Here is a 15,804-nt window from a genome sequence, read left to right on the forward strand (position 1 = left end):
CCACGCTGTAGGAAGTATGTGATTGCACTGGAGAGGGTGCAGAGGAGGTTCACCAGGATGTTGCCTGGGCTGGAGCATTTCAGCTATGAAGAGAGACTGGATAGGCTAGGGTTGGTTCTCTTAGAGCAGAGAAGGCTGAGGGGGGACATGATTGAGGTATACAAAATTATGAGGGGCTTAGATAGGGTGGATAGGAAGAAACCTTTTCCCTTAGCAGAGGTGTCAATAACCAGGGGGCATAGATTTAAGGTAAGGGGCAGGAGGTTTAGAGGGGATTTGAGGAAACATTTTTTCACCCAGAGGGTGGTTGGAATCTGGAACACACAGCCTGAAAGGGTTGGTAGAGGCAGGAACCCTCACAACATTTAAGAAGTAATTAAGTGAGCACTTGAAATGCCATAGCATACAAGGCTACGGGCCAAGTGCTGGAAAATGGGATTAGAATAGATAAGTGCTTGATGGCCAGCATGGACACGATGGGCCGAAGGGCCTGTTTCTGTGCTGTATAACTCTATGACTCTAAAACAGATCCAGGCAATTGCAGACCCATTAGACTCATGGCAGAACTGGGTGAAATAATGGAACTGATTACCTGCTGTAAATGAGGATTACCTTTACATTGATAAACAGCAGTCAACAACAGTTAGGCTAAACTTGTATAGAAATTTGTACTTGTATAGAACATTGGTTAGATCACACTTGGAATAGTGTGAACAGTTCTGATCACCATAAAATGGAAAGGATGGATACAGAGACATTGGTGAAGGTGCTAAAAGAGATTTACAAGGATGATACCAGAACTGAAAGGGTATTATAACAGTGTAAAATACAAGGCTGAAGCAGTTCTGACCATCTTCAGCCAGATGTGCTGAGTGGATGATCCATCTCGGCCTGCTCCTGACGTCCCCAGCATCATAGATGTCAGTCTTCAGCTAATTTGATTGACTCCATGTGACATCAAGAAGTGGCTGAAGGCACTGGATAGAGGAAAGGTTGTGGGTCCCAACAATGTCTTGGCTGTAGTACTGAGGATTTGCGCTCTAGAACTAGCCACAGCCCTAGCCAAGCTGTTCCAGTATAGCTACAACACTGGTATCTATCCAACAAATATCCAGGTATGTCCTGTCCACAAAAAGCAAGGAAAGTCCAACCTGGCCAATTACCAACCTATCAGTCTACTCTCAATCATTAGCATAGTTATGGAAGGGGTCATCAACAGTGCCATCAAGCGGCACTTACTCAGCAATAACCTGCTCACTGATGTTCAGTTTGGGTTCTGCCCGGACCACTCAGCTCCAGACCTCATTACGGACTTGGTCCATAAATGGACAAAAGAGGTAAAGTCCAGCGGTGAGGTGAGAGTGACTGCCCTTGACATCAAAGGGACTCAAGGTGAAAACTCTCCACTGGTTGGAGTCATACCAAGCATAAGGGAAGAAGGTTGTGGTTGTTGGAGGTCAATCATCTCAGCCCCCAGAAATCACTGCAGGAGCTCCTCAGGGTAGTGTCCTTGGCCGAAGTCAGAAGTGCAGATGCTTGCTGATGATTGCACAATGCTCAGTACCATTCACAACCTCTCAGACACTGAAGCAGTCCATGTAGAAATGCAGCAAGACCTGGACAATATCCAGGCTTGGGCTGATAAGTGGCAAGTAACATTCACGCCACACAAATGCCAGGCAATGACCAACCCCAACAAGAGAGAATCTAACCATCTCCCTTGACATTCAATGGCATTATGATCGCTGAATCGCCCACTATCAATAACCTGGGGGTGACCATTGACCAGAAACTGAACTGGAGTAGCCATATAAATGCCATGGCTACAAGAGCAGGTCAGGGCTAGGAATCCTGAGGCAAGTAACTCACCTCCTGACTCCCCAAAGCCTGTCCACCATCTACAAGGTTCAAGTCAGGAGTGTGATGGAATACTCTCCACTTGCCTGGATGTGCAGCTCCAACAACACTCAAGAAGCTCGACACCATCCAGGACAAAGCAGCCCGCTTGATCAGCACCCCATCCACAAACATTCATTCCCTCCACCACTGACGCACAGTGCCAGAAGTGTGTATCATTTACAAGATGTACTGCAGCAATGCACTAAGGCTCCTTAGACAGCACCTTCCAAACCCACGATCTCTGCCAACCAGAAGGACAAGTACAGCAGATGCATGAGAACACCACCTTCCAACCACACACCATCCTGACTTGGAACTATATCTCCTTCATATCTTCATTGTCACTGGGTCAAGATCCTGGAACTCCCTTCCTAACAGCACTGTGGGTGTACCTACCCCACATAGACTGCAGCGGTTCAACAAGGCAGCTCACCACCACCTTCTCAAGAGCAATTAGGGATGGGCAATAAATGCTGGCCTAGCCAGCGATGCCCACATTCCGTGAACGAATCAAAAAAAATCAGGAAATACTGAACATGCTGGAGTTCTTTTCCTTCGGAAAGAAGAGGCTGAGAGGTCTTTAAGATTATAGAATCATAGAATAGTTACAACACAGAAGGAGGCCATTCAGCCTGTCATGTCTGTTCTGGCTCTCTTGCAAGAACAACTCACCTAGTCCCACTCCCCTGCCTTTTCCCCATACCATGCAATTTTTTTCTTTTCAGATAATTGTCCAATTCTCTTTTGAAAGTCACAACTGAATATCTCTCACTACACTCTCAGGGAGTGCATTCCAGATCCTAACCACTTGCAGCGTAATATTTTTTCCTTTTGTGGCTGTTGCTTCTTTTGTCAATCATCTTAAATAGGTGTCCTCTGGTCTCCATCCTTCCGCCAATGGGAACAGTTTCTCCCTAACTGCTCTGCCCAGACACCTCCTGATGTTGAACACTGGTAACAAATCTCTTCTTAACCTTCTCTTCTCCAAGGAGAACAGACCCAGCTTCTCCAACCTATCCAGGTAACTGAAGTTCCTCATCCCAGGAACTATTCTCGTGAATCTTCTCTGTGCCCTTTCTAAAGCCTTAACATCCTTCCTAAAGTCTCGTGCCCAGCATTAGATATAAGACTGAACCAGTGTTTTATACAGGTTTATCATAACTTCCTTGCATTTTGTACTCTATGCGCCTCTCTATAAAGCCCAGGATTCTGTATGCTGTATTAACTGCTTTCTCAATCTGCCTTGCAACCTTCAATGGTTTGTGCATTAAAACTCCAGGTCCCTCTGCTGTACACCCTCTTTAGAATTGTACCCTTTGTTTTATGTTGCCTCTCCTTGTTCCTGTTACCAATATGATCCTAACCACTTCACATTTCTCTGCATTAAATTTCATTGTCACTGTCTGCCTATGCTACCAGCCTGTGTATGTCTTCTTGAGGTTTATCACTAACCTCCTCACAGTCCACAATACTTTCAAGTTTTGTGTCATCTGCAAATATTGCAATTGTACCTGTACACCCAAGTCTGAGTCATTAATACAGATCAAGAAAAGCAGGGATCCTAACACTGACCCCAGGGGAACCCGACTGTATACCTTCCTCCAGTCTGAAAAACAACCATTCACAACTGCTGTCTGTTTCCCGTCACTCGGCCAATTTAGTATCCATGCTGCTACTGTCCTTTTTATTCCATGGGCTCTAACTTGGCTGACAAGCCTGTGATATGGCACTTCATCAAGCGCCTTTTGGAATTCCATGTACATCACATCAAACACATTAGCCTCATCGACTCTCTCTGTTACCTTATCAAAAACCCCTCCAGCAAGTTAGTTAAACACGATTTGCACTTAACAAACCCATGCTGGCTTACCTTAATTAATCCATATTTGTCCAAGTGACTGTTAATTTTGTCCTGATTTTTTGTTTCTAAAATCTTTCCCACCACCGAGGTTAAACTGACTGGCCTGTAATTGCAGGCCTCATCCTTGCACCCTTTATTGAACAATGGTGTAACATTTGCAATTCTCCAGTCCTCTGGCACCACCCCTGTATCTAAGGAGGATTGGAAGATTATGGCCAGTGCCTCCACAATTTCCTCTTGTCATACAGGCCCCCACCTGCCAAGAATGTGACACATATTTCGCCACATGAACATTAAAATTTTAAATTGTTGCTGGGAAGAAAAGAGGACCTATCACAAAGAATTTCCAGGCCCCTCACTGGAAAGAACATTTTTGCATACTAGCAGACAGTGTTGGAACAAAGGACCCAGTCCCTACTTCTCCAATACACAGAAGACGTGGTCAGACCAGTTTAGTCTCATGACTCGCTGGCTGTTGGAGCTTTTTGAATTTGAACTTGCCACAGAGTTTTAAAACTCAGAAAGCTGTTTGCTCCTGGACTAGAAAAGACCTCTCATGGCGGGCTTGCCACTGCCTCTCTCCTGTCTGCTCATCTCTTTCTCACCAGCTTTGGAATCCATAGAAGACACAGGAACCTCGAGAGAGAAAAGTCTCCTACAGTGAAAAAGGTTTAAGAAGAATACTGGGCCCCAACGAAAAGCAAGAATTACCTACAAGCAGGAACTACTTACAAAAGGACTACAGTAAGCTCGAAGCACAGAAGAAACTCTGCTGCTATTGTCTCAAACCCCTCCACTTTATTTTTCTTCTGCTCTTTTCTGTCTCTATTTGCATGTGCGTATCGCAAATGCATGCTAGCGCGGGACATGGCATGTATCCATAGGCGTTCACCGAATTAGAGTTTAAGTTTTAGTAAATTTCACTTTTCTTCTTTAAACCTGAGAAGGTCTGTTTGTGCTCATTTCTTTGCCTTATAATTGGAAAGCGGTGAACAGGGATTCACCAAGAGGAGCTCAAAATCAAACCCTGTTACAATAAGACCAGGTGAAGGCTGAAAGAGACCCCTAGACCCCTTTCGCACCTGGGCATAACACCACCCTTACTTCCCTCAGTATCCTCGGATGCATCTCACCTCGTCCTGGTGACTTATCAACTTTAAGAACAGCCAGCCTATCTAATACCTCCTTTTTATCAATTTTTAGCCCGTCCAGTGTTTCAACTACCTCCTCTTTCACTATGCCTTGAGCAGCATCTTCTTTCTTGGTAAAGATAGATGCAAAGTATTCATTTAGTACCTCAGCCATGCCCCCTGTCTCCATGCGTACATCCCCTTTTAGGTCTCTTACCCACCCACTCCTCCTTTCATCACCCTTTTATTATTTATATGCCGATAGAGACTTTTAGATTTCCTTTTATGTTAGCTGCCAGTCTCTTCTCATGCTCTCTCTTTGCTTCTCTTTTTTGTTTTTTCACTTCACCTCTGAATATCCTATATTCAGCCTGGTTCTCACTTGTATTATCTACCTGACATCTGTCATATGCACCTTTTTTCTGCTTCATCTTAATCTCTGTCTCTTTTGTCACGCAGGGAGCTCTGGATTTGCTTGCCCTACTTTTCCCCCTTGAGGGAATGTACCTTGACTGTACCAGAACTATCTCCACTTTAAAGGCAGCCCATTGTTCCATTGCAGTTTTGCGTGCCAATCTTTGATTTCAATTTACCTGGGGCCATTGAAGTTGGCCCTCTCCCAGTTAAGTAATTTTACGCTGGATTGCTCCTTGTCCTTTTCCAATCTTACGGGTGGCACAGTGGCGCAGTGGTTAGCACTGCAGCCTCACAGCTCCAGGGACCCGGGTTCGATTCTGGGTACTGCCTGTGTGGAGTTTGTAAGTTCTCCCTGTGACCGCGTGGGTTTTCGCCGGGTGCTCCGGTTTCCTCCCACAGTCAAAGACTTGCAGGTGATAGGTAAATTGGCTGTTGTAAATTGCCCCTAGTGTAGGTAGGTGGTAGGGAATATGGGAGTACTGTAGGGTTAGTATAAATGGGTGGTTGTTGGTCGGCACAGACTCGGTGGACCGAAGGGCCTGTTTCAGTGCTGTATCTCTAAAATAAAAAAAAATAAACCTTATGATATTATGATCACTCTCCTCTAAATGTTTCCCCGACTGACATTTGATTCACTTGATCCATCTCATTCCCCAGAACCAGATCTAGCACTGCCTCCATCCTCGTTGAACTGGAAACATGCTGATGTGGAAAATTCTCCTAGACACACTTTCCAAATTATTGCCCCTCTCTGCCCTTTACACTATTAAAATCACTATATTAGTCGATAATAGGATAATTAAAGTCTCCCATTGTAATTAACCTATAATTCTTGCACTTCTCTTTCATAAGATCATAAGAACATAAGAACTAGGAGCAGGAGTAGGCCGTCCGGCCCCTCGAGCCTGCTCCGCCATTCAATAAGATCACGGCTGATCTTTTCGTGGACTCAGATCCACTTACCCGCGCTCCCACCGTATCCCTTAATTCCTTTATTGTTCAAAAAGATATCTACCTTAGCTTTAAAGACGTTTACTGAAGAAGCGTCAACTACTTCACTGGGCAAGGAATTCCATAGATTAACAACCCTCTGGGTGAAGAAGTTCCTTCTTAATTCAGTCCTAAATCTGCTCCCTCTAATCTTGAGGCTATGCCTCTTGTTCTAGCTTCACCTGCCAGTGGAAACATCCTCTCTACTTGTATCTTATCTATTCCCTTCATGATTTTATATGTTTCTATAAGATCCCCCCTCATTCTTCTGAACTCCAATGAATATAATCCCAATCTACTCAGTCTCTCCTCATAAGCCAACCCCCTCAACTCCGGAATCAACCTAGTGAACCTCCTCTGCACCCTCTCCAGTGCCAGTATATCCTTTCTCAAGTAAGGAGACCAAAACTGCACACAGTACTCCAGGTGCGGCCTCACCAGTACCTTATACAGCTGCAACATAACCTCTCTGCTTTTAAACTCAATCCCTTTCACAATGAAGGACAAAATTCCATTTGCCTTCCTAATTACTTGCTGTACCTGCAGACCAACCTTCTGCGATTCATGCACAAGGAAACCTAGGTCCCTCTGCATAGCAGCATGCTGCAACTTTTTACCATTCAAGTAATAATCCTTTTTTCTGTTACACCTACCGAAATGAATGACTTCACATTTATTAACATTGTATTCCATCTGCCAGACCTTTGCCCACTCACTCAATGTATCTATGTTCCTCTGCAAGGTTTCACAGTCATCTGCACACTTTGCTCTGCCACTCATCTTAGTGTCATCTGCAAACTTTGACACCCTACACGTGGTCCCCAACTCCAAATCATCTATATAAATTGTAAATAATTGCGGTCCCAACACCGACCCCTGAGGCACACCACTAGTGACTGATTGCCAACCAGAATAGCACTCCTTTATCCCCACTCTCTGCTTCCTGTTAGTCAACCAATCCTCTATCCATGCTAATACTTTACCCCTGATGCCATGCATCCTTATCTTATGCAGCAGCCTCTTGTGCGGCACCTTGTCGAAGGCCTTTTAGAAATCTAGGTACACCACATCTACTGGGTCCCCATTGTCCACCTTGCTCGTAATGTCATCATAGAATTCCAAAAGATTTTCCTTGCAAATTTGTTCCTTTTTATCTTTCCCACTGATGGCCTATAGAATACATCCAGCAATGTAATGGTACCTCCATTATTTCTTAGCGCTAACATTCTCTGGGACATTCTCTCTCCAGTGCTGTAATACTATGCTTAAACAACACTGCTATCCCTCCTCCTTTCTTTCTTCCCTATCTTGCCTGAACACTTTGTATCCAGGAAAATTTAGCATCCAGTCCCACCCTTTTTTGAGCCAGTTCTCCATTATTGCCACAGCATCATATTTCCATGTGCCTATCTGCTCCCGCAGCTCACCAACATTATTTAACACACCCCGTGCATTCCCAGTAAACCTAATTTAGTCCTCATTACATTCCCTCTTACTCTGACCCCATCTATTTCCTACTCTAGTCCATCTAACTTTCCCAATTCTCTGTGCAGCTTGGTTTTCCTCTCTAATATTACCTCCTGGTTCCCACACCCTTGCCAGGTTAATTTAAACCCTCCCCAGTAGTACGAGCAAATCAGCCTGCAAGGACATTGGTTCCAACTCTGTTCAGGTGCAATCCATCCGACTTCACAGGTCCTATCTCCCCCAGAACCAGTCCCTGGAATCTAAACCCCTTATGAAGGGGTTTGGTAGGGTAGATGTTGAGAAGATGTTTCCACGTGTGGGAGAGTCCAAAACTGGTGCCATAAATATAAGATAGTCTCCAAGAAATCCAGTAGAAAATTCAGGAGAAACTTCTTTACCGAGAGAGCGCTGAGAATGTGGAACTCGCTACCACAAGAAGTAGTTGAAATGAATAGTGTAGATGCATGTAAGGGGAAGTTAGATAAACACATGAGGGAGAAAGAAATAGAAGGATCTGCTAATATGGTGAGAGGAAGAGGTAGGAGGAGACTCGTGTGGAGCATAAACACTGACGTGGACCAGTTGGGTCAAATGGCTTATTTCTGTGCTGAACAGTTTATGTCATTCCGTGTAACACTTTACAGCTCTAGGAACACAAGGTTCCTTCAGTTCTTTCTCTTAGCAATTTTTGATTTCATTCTTTACTCTGGAGGATTGCCGAAGCAAATTACTTTCAATGAGCCTTTAGTGGCCTCTGTCCGTTCATTCATTCTTTTGCGAGCTTTTGCGAAATGCTTTAATAAAGGGCAGTTACTGTAACAAAGCTCTGATATGTTTCTCGTTTTCTGCCTCATGTACTTTGTTTTAACTGTGTTATGCCTGTTTTTCTTAGCGTGGTTCAAAGAGGTAGATTTTAAGGAGATTCTGAAAGAGAGGCGGTGAGGTTTAGGGAGGGAATTTCAGAGCCTAGCGCCCAGGCAACTGAAGGCATGGCCAACAATGGTGGAGTGAAGGAAATCAGGAATGTAAAAGAGGCCAGAATTGGAGAACTGCAGAGATCTCGGAGGGCTGTAGGGTTGGAGGAGGTTGCAGAGATGAAGAGATGGTGTGGCGGGTGGGGGGGGGGGGGGGGGTGGTGGGGGTGAGGGGGTAGCGAGGCCCTGGAGTGATTTGAACACTAGGAAAGCATTGGAATAGTTGAGTCCAGATGTAAAAAAAGGCATAGATCAGGGTCTGAGGACAAATTTGGAAGGTCCAGGGGCTTCCCTCTTCCAGCATACAAATTCAGCACGTTGATCATTTTTCGCCTGTTATTGAGTATTATCGAATTTCGGCCCTTTGGTCTTTTAACGAGGGATCAGTAGTAACTGCAGCATTGCCAAAGTCATCCACATGTCAAACCTGGCTCAGTTGTTAGCACTCTGACCTCTGAGTTGGAAGGTTCTGGGTTTATGTCCCACTCTACAAACTTGAGCATAAAAATCTGGGCTAACACTCCTAGTGCAATACAGAGGGAGTGCTGCACTGTCAGTGGTGCTGTCTTTCAGATGAGACATTAAGCTGAAGCTACGTTTGCCCTCTCACGTGGACGTAACAGATCCCAAGGGTACTCTTTCGAAGAAGACCAGGGGAGTTATCGTAGGTGTCCTTTTAACAAAAAATTATCTGATTATGATCAGCGGTTAATGGGAGCTTTCTGTGTGGAAATTGGCTATCATGTTCCTACATTACAACAGTACCTGCACTTTAAAAATACCAGACTGGTAATCCGAGGCACGGGCTAATAATGCAGTGAAGGTGAGTTCAAATCCCACTAAGGCGATTTGAGAACTTGAATTCCATTCAAAATGTTTCCTTTAAATCTAGAAATGCTGGTACCAAGAAAGCGACGGTGATGGTGTCAGATTGTGGTAAAGTGACTCCAGTACCCAATCAATGTGGATTCCTCTCGACTCCCTCTGAAGTAGCCGAGCAAGCCAGTCAGTTGCAGCAAACTGCTGCACAGTGGTTCAAGAAAAAGGCCGCCAATACCACCTTCTCAGGGCAAATAGAGGAGGGGCAATAAATGTCGGCCTTGCCAGCGACAACCACATACGGAGAATGAATGAAAAAAACAATTTAAAGAACTGACGGGAGCCATGTTGCTTTAATTTTTTAATTATACGATGGCTTAAATTTCATACTTCTTATGATATTTGATGCACCTTCCACTTAGCTAGGGACTTGAGTGGGGCTTTGCTCATTATATTCACTGAGCCTGATACCTGGCTGTTTTATTTTTAAAAATAATTATCAAACAATGTGTGTGTGTGAGATAGGCATTGGAGACATGCATGGTCAGGCAAATCCAAAACTGTGCCTCGGGATCCTGGGCAGAAATCCGAATCAACAGTCAACGTGACTCCTCAGGGTAATCAGAACAATTGGTTTCTGAGTCTGACTGGAACCTGTTCTGAATCAGCAGCGCCAGGGCTGATTGGAAGTAGATTTTAGTTATGAGAGCAGACAATTTTTAAAGAAATTCAGTTTAATAAAGAGCCAGCAGATGTTGTGAATTTTACTCTGTATCTAATCTGTGCTGTAGGTTCTCAGTTTACTTCCTTCCCTGCCCGAATCTCCTGAATACTTTCTACATTAGTAAAAATAAACTCTGCTGTGAGACCCTGCACATGGTTTGATGTCCAAAACAAGGCAAAAACTTGTTATGACGCATTTGATAACAAAATAAAGCTCCTTCTACGCTGTCCCATCAAACATTCCCAGGGCAGGTATCGCACAGGTTAGATACAGAGTAAGAAAAAAAACGGGTTAGATACAGAATAAAGTTCCCACGACACTGTCCCCATCAAACACTCCCAGGACAGGTACAGCACGGGGTCGTGGCCCGGGTGCGCCTTTTATACGCCGCTGCAGAGTGTCTAGTCAAAGTTAACGGGTCCTTGACGGCGCCCCTTCGCTTTGGGAGAGGAGTGCGTCAGGGATGCTCATGTCCAGCCAATTGTATACCATCTGCGTGGAGCCCTTCCTGTGCCTGCTTCGCAGGAGGTTGACGGGATTGGCTCTGCGCGAGCCGGCCATGCGGGTCGTCCTCTCGGCTTACACCGACGACGTGCTCCTCGCGATCACAGATCCCGTTGACTTGCGGAAGATGCGCGACTGCCAGCAGACCTTTTCTGCCGTGTCCTCCGCGAGGATCAATTGGGAGAAATGTTCCGGACTCCTGGTGGGTCAGTGGTGGGTGGACTCCCTGCCGGAGGAGATGACACCTTTTGCGTGGAGCACCACGCACCTCCTCTATCTGGGAGTCCACCTTAGCCCCGCTGAGGAAGCCTGGCCGGCAAACTGGCAGGAGTTGGAGGCGAAAGTCACCGCTCGGCTGGGGCTCTGGACAGGACTGCTCCAAGTGCTTTCCTACAGGGGCCGAGCGCTAGTTATAAACCAACTGGTGGTCTCCATGTTGTGGTACCGGTTGGTCACTTTGGCCCCGCCCCCTGCATTTGCCAACAAGATCCAGAAGAAACTCGTCGATTTCTTCTGGGGCAAGAGGAAACACTGGGTCTCTGCCGCGGTCCTGAGTCTCCCGATTGAGGAGGGCGGCCAGTCGCTGGTGTGCATCCGCACCCAGGCTGCGACTCTCCGCCTTCGGACCCTGCAGAGATACCTGTACGTCGAGCGTCCTCCCCAATGGTGTGCGCTGGCGACGTATTTTTTCCGTCAGTGTCACTGCCTTCAAGACGACACGCAGCTCCCGGTGGAGTCCGTTAGCCGCGCCTCTCTGAGGGAGTTGCCTGTCTTTTACCGGGATCTATTCCGAGTCTGGAACATGGTCGCCTCCAGTCAGGGTGCTCCCCCGCCGGCGGAGGAGAATGCCTCGGCTGTCCGGGCGGCCGACTCTGGGGACGGTCCGGCGGGCGGAGGAGTAGCCAAACCCCCGGGACGCCCCTCACTGCGGGTGGCGAGGGGGCTCGGGAGTGCGGAGTGATCCCGGCCGAGCTGAATCCCTCTCGGCCGGAACTGCTCATTGGACCCAGGCCCCGAAACCCTCCTCGGGAGCCGGTCCCGCACAACCCGAGCCGCCTCTCGGAAATGCCCTCCGTGCGATTACAATCGGCGCGGAGGGGTTTCCTGTACGGGCTGCTCCTGCACTCTTTCCACTTCCTCGCCCTCGTCAGCCGGCCGGACACGCCCTGGCGGTCCGCGTTGCCATCTGGCGGCGAGGGGAAACCCTGATGGAGGTCTCTCTACGTGGGAGTCTTCCCCCTTTACATCGTGGACTTGGGGGTGGAGGGTGCTGCACAGAGCAGTCCAGTGCAATAGGCTTTTAAGTAGGTTCACGGACTCCCAGGCCGCCTGTACTTTCTGCGGCCTGGATGAGTCCGTGTTCCACGTTTATATGGAGTGTGCGAGGTTGCAGCCCCTATTTGAGTATCTGAAGGGGCTGCTCCTCAAATTCTGGCTGCACTTCAGTCCCACGCTCCTGATCTTTGGGCACCTGGTGCAGAGGGGCTTGGGCCGGGAGGAGGATCTCCTCGTCGGTCTGCTCCTGGGCCTGGCCAAGGTGGCAATTCACAGTTCCAGGCTGCGGGCCATTGGGGGGTCCGTCCTCCCTGATTGCCTGCCCTTCTTCCACGGTTACATTTGCGCTCAGGTGACCCTGGAGAAGGAGCATACGGTGTCCGCCGGTAAGCTTGCGGCCTTTCGCGTCCGGTGCACACCACAGAGACTGGAGTGCATCGTTGACGCCGAGAATGGCATTTTAATTTGCGTTTTTTGTTTGTTTATTTGATTTTAATAAAGTTATTAAAAAATATACGTCTCTAAAGGGGGCCTGAGGAATCAAGGTCCCTCGACATAAAATATATAAAAGGGGCCTGGGGTATAAAGGCCACCTAAAAAAAAGGGGTTCGATACAGAGTAAATCTCCCTCTGCACTGTTCCCATCAAACACTCCCAGGACAGGTCGTGGCAGAGGTGGCATCTTTTGGGTGATGCATTAAACAGAGAAAGAAAACAATAAAAAAAATGGGGTTAGATAAAGAAAAAAGAAAAAAGGAAAAAAAAGGGGTTAAAATTGACAGTTTTCACTGAATATAGCAGACTTTCGAGGCTTTCAATCCCCCCGAAGCACTATTAGACATCCTGGATGTTCATATAATAAAATTGGAATTGATTCAGTGACATCTGATATTAGCCCCATACAGCAAGACCCAACTCCCAGTCCTCTGCCTCAGTATTGGCAGCGTCACAGGAGATCTGCAAGTATTGTATAATATGGCAATCTGTCACTGCACCATCCAGAAAAGGATAGATAGAATAATATTAACTGGGATATTAACAGTAGCTAGATTTTATTTTGATAACAGTCAATGTGCTGTCTCCATCATTTTTTTTTGTTGCATTGTTTGATTTTGTTTTTGAGTTCAGTGCCTTGTTAACCTGAGGAGTTTGACTCCAATTTCAGTCCATTAGAGCCTCTGGCGCCATCTGCGTGTGCTCAGATCGATGTTGCTCTTTCCTATTGATCCCGATTGAACCAATCAATTGGCAGAGGCTACCCTGCTGTTGTTGGCCCAGAGAGACAATCTGCTGGGCTCCGGTTACACAATCCATCTGCTCATTTCAGTTTTCCAAATAACACGGAGGTGTGAATCATCTGTGCTTTAAATGCCAAGCCCTTGTGGTTTATGCAAAGCCCGAACAGGCTGAAACTTCTTTACAAGCCCATTGCATGGTATTTACAGGACAGAAACAGATCATTCAGCCCAACTGGCCCATGCTGGTGAGCCACCTCACAACCCATAAGCATTTTCAGGAACAAGTGTTTAGGCCCGAATGGCCTGTCCCATTTTTGATAAATTTCAACCCTGCCTACCTGTTCATTACGATTAGCAAAAGAGAGGCCTGAGCAAGTCCTCAGATTCTCTGTTACAGTCAAATGTTAGTCGAACTCTCTCCACATGCATCGTTCTTACAATGCTTTTCGTTCTCTCGCTTCTCCAATTTCTCTCTTGTGTCCTCTCTTGCTTGCCTTTCTTTCTTATCTTTCTTTGCTGTGAGGAAAAAAATTAGGACTAACTAGGCAAGGGAATATACAATGGATGATAGGACCCTAGGAAGTACAGAGAGTCAGAGGGACCTTGGAGTACTTGTCCATAGATCACTGAAGGCAGCAGCACAGGTAGATAAGGTGGTTAAGAAGGCATATGGGATACTTGCCTTTATTAGCGAAGTCATAGACTATAAGAGCAGGGAGGTTATGATGGAGCTGTATAAAACGCTAGTTAGGTCACAGCTGGAGTACTGTGTACAGTTCTGGACACCACACTATAGGAAGGATGTGATTGCACTGGAGAGGGTGCAGAGGAGATTCACCAGGATGTTGCCTGGACAGGAGCATTTCAGCTATGAAGATAGACTGAAAAGGCTAGGGTTGTTTTCCTTAGAGCAGAGAAGGCTGAGGGGGGACATGATTGAGGTATACAAAATTATGAGGGGCATTGATAGGTTAGATAGGAAGAAACTTTTCCCCTGAGCAGAGGTGTCAATAACCAGGGGGCATAGATTTAAGGTAAGGGGCAGGAGGTTTAGAGGGGATGTGAGGAAAAACAATTTCACCCAGAGGGTGACTGGAATCTGGAACACATTGCCTGAAGGGTTGGTCGAGGCAGGAACCCTCACAACATTCAAAAAGTATTTAGATGAGCACTTGAAACACCATAGCATACAAGACTATGGGCCAAGTGCTGGAAATTGGGATTAGGTGCTTGATGGTTGACACAGACACGATGGGCCAAAGGGCTTGTTTCTGTGCTGAATAACTCTACGACTCCATGAGGTTGAAGCTAATCATTTCATAATCATTGCCACAATGCATACTTGAGAGACTGGGTAATGGGGCCTGCCTCCAGGCCAGTTATTTTCCAAGAATAGCCTCATCAAGAGCAACTGTAGACAAGGCGTCCTTTGCTTGCTGCTGAAAAGCACCCCCGATCCAGTAGCCTGTGCTCGGCAATTAACCCACACCAGGCAAGGTTCAGTAACTCAGCACGTGTTTAAGTGGGGGTGGAGTGTAGCATCACAGAAACAAACCTACCAGGGCATTGAACTCCATTGGAAGGAAAGAAGAAGCAAAGGAAGAAAGACATCCCAAAGCACTTTACAGCCAGTGAAGTTCCTTGGAAGTTTAGTCACCGTTGTAACACAGGGAAACACAGCAGCCAATTTGCACACAGCAAGCTCCCAGAGCAAAGAGAAAATTATCAATTTTTCTAATGTTAGTTGAGGGATAAATGTTGACCTGCACACTGGGGAGAACTCCCTTTCTCTTCTTCAAACTGTACCACCCTGTAGATTTAAAGCAACATTCTCCAAAGATATTGAGTTTGTGCCGTTATCGTTCCACAATATGCCTAAGACTAACGCAGCTCCCGAACAAACCAGCTGCCTGCCACACAGGGGATTTGTAGGTTGTTGTTTGTCACCTGGAAGTATTTCGCTTGATGCTCATGCGACCTCAGGTCACCTGACTTGAGATCTTGCTTCAACACATGTCATCCAAGTTCAATGAGGATGTCAAAACAACCGTGAACTAATAAGATATTTGCCGAATGCTGATACAGATTGAATATGCTACCAAGTGGGGGAATTGAGGGGACATGTTATCCATTATATCTAGAGGAATAGAATAAAAGGGGGTGGAAGATATGCACAATTATACAGAGGGCACGCCCATTTTCAGTACTGGGCATCACTCCTTGGGAAGAATATACTGGCCTTGGAGGGAGTGCAGTGTCGATTTACCAGAATGATACATTACACAAACTAGAGTTGTATTCCCTAGAATTTAAACGCTTAAGGGGTGACTTCATTGAAGAATTGAAGGTATTAAGGGGTTGGGGAATCCGAGACTTTGGTACATAGGCTAAAAGTTAGAGCAGGTCTTTCAGCAGTGAAGTTAAGGGAGTGGGTGGCGTAGTGGTTTTGTCACTGGGCTAATAACCCAGAAACTTAGGGTATTGCTCTGGGGATATGGGTTCAAAT

This window comes from Heterodontus francisci, chromosome 10 (assembly GCF_036365525.1).
Source record: "Heterodontus francisci isolate sHetFra1 chromosome 10, sHetFra1.hap1, whole genome shotgun sequence".
Lineage (NCBI taxonomy): Eukaryota > Metazoa > Chordata > Chondrichthyes > Heterodontiformes > Heterodontidae > Heterodontus > Heterodontus francisci.